Raw genomic sequence first — 1,257 nt, forward strand, 5'->3', positions numbered from 1 at the left:
TTCCCTACTCATGAGAAGTATGGGGCCCAGATCCTCTCATGACTAATCAGTCTGTTCCAGCATTTTCATTGCAAAGAGGAGACTGCTGGTTGCTAGGCATGCGCTTCTCTGTCTGGTCCATGCTTCAGAAAGCCAGTGTGGTATAGTGGTTAGAAGTGGCTGACTTTAATCTGGAGAAACAGATTCGATTCTCCTTTCCTCCACATGAAGCCTACTGGGTGACCTTGGGCCAGTCAGTTTTCTCAGAACTCTCTCAGCCCCACCTACCTCACAAGGTGCTTGTTGTGAAGAGAACAAGGGAAAGACGATTCTAAGCTGCTTTGAGTCTACTTAGGGTGGAGAAAAGCAGGTTAAAAATTCTCCTCCTCCGTCAACCTTTGTATCCTCCTGGGGTGCTTTGGGGGACCATGACGACTCTGGTTGGGGGCAAGTCCATGCTGGGGCCTCAAGGCCTGAGGGCCCTGCTGGTTCAGAGTCCCTTCAGGAAGATTCTGAGACCCCAGCCTCTTGGGAACAGTCTGCCAAGGCAGGGCTTGGGGATGGGTTGTCCTCTTCCTCTGGTGAGAACTCATCCTCCCATACTAAAACAGGGCTGTCCATGACAGAAATTCTATACATGGGGATGGTATAGTTTTAACTCTTTACACTGTTCTTCAGCATACAGTCCTTAATGATAGAAATGAAATTGTACGGAAATTCATACCCTACCTCCTTCTGTACCAGAAACCACTGGCAACAGAAATTTGGCTTAGAGAAACTTTACTAGCACATTTCTCCTCATTCCTTAGGGGAAAAGATAAATTGATAGGCTTCTTTACAGATGATTCATTTAATGCAAGGCAGGGATTAGTTTAATACACATTAACATCTTAAATCAAATACTGAGAGACCTTTACTATTTTATACTTTGATTGTCTGCAAACCAGGAGGTTCTCCAAGCCTGTAGAAAGAGCTCCCTCTTCTGTACACAGCCACAGTCTACAGTATTAATGGTCTACATCTAAGGCCATGGTCAGAATTAGATATATGATGTGAAATGCAAAAACTGTAATGTGTGAAAATGCTAGGTCTCTGAGGCTATAGAAATTAATGTGTCTTAACAGGTTTTGAATTATCTGCGATTGTAAAAAATCCCACAACAGTTATTTGTCTAAAATGTAAGCTTGGTTGAAACTGGTTAAAAATTGCAGATAGATATATTGGTCTTTTAGGGGAAAAAATCCCACAACAGTAGGACAATAACTGCAAAAGGACCAG

Source organism: Gekko japonicus, unplaced genomic scaffold, assembly GCF_001447785.1.
Source record: "Gekko japonicus isolate JY-2015 unplaced genomic scaffold, Gekko_japonicus_V1.1 scaffold2324, whole genome shotgun sequence".
NCBI lineage: Eukaryota > Metazoa > Chordata > Lepidosauria > Squamata > Gekkonidae > Gekko > Gekko japonicus.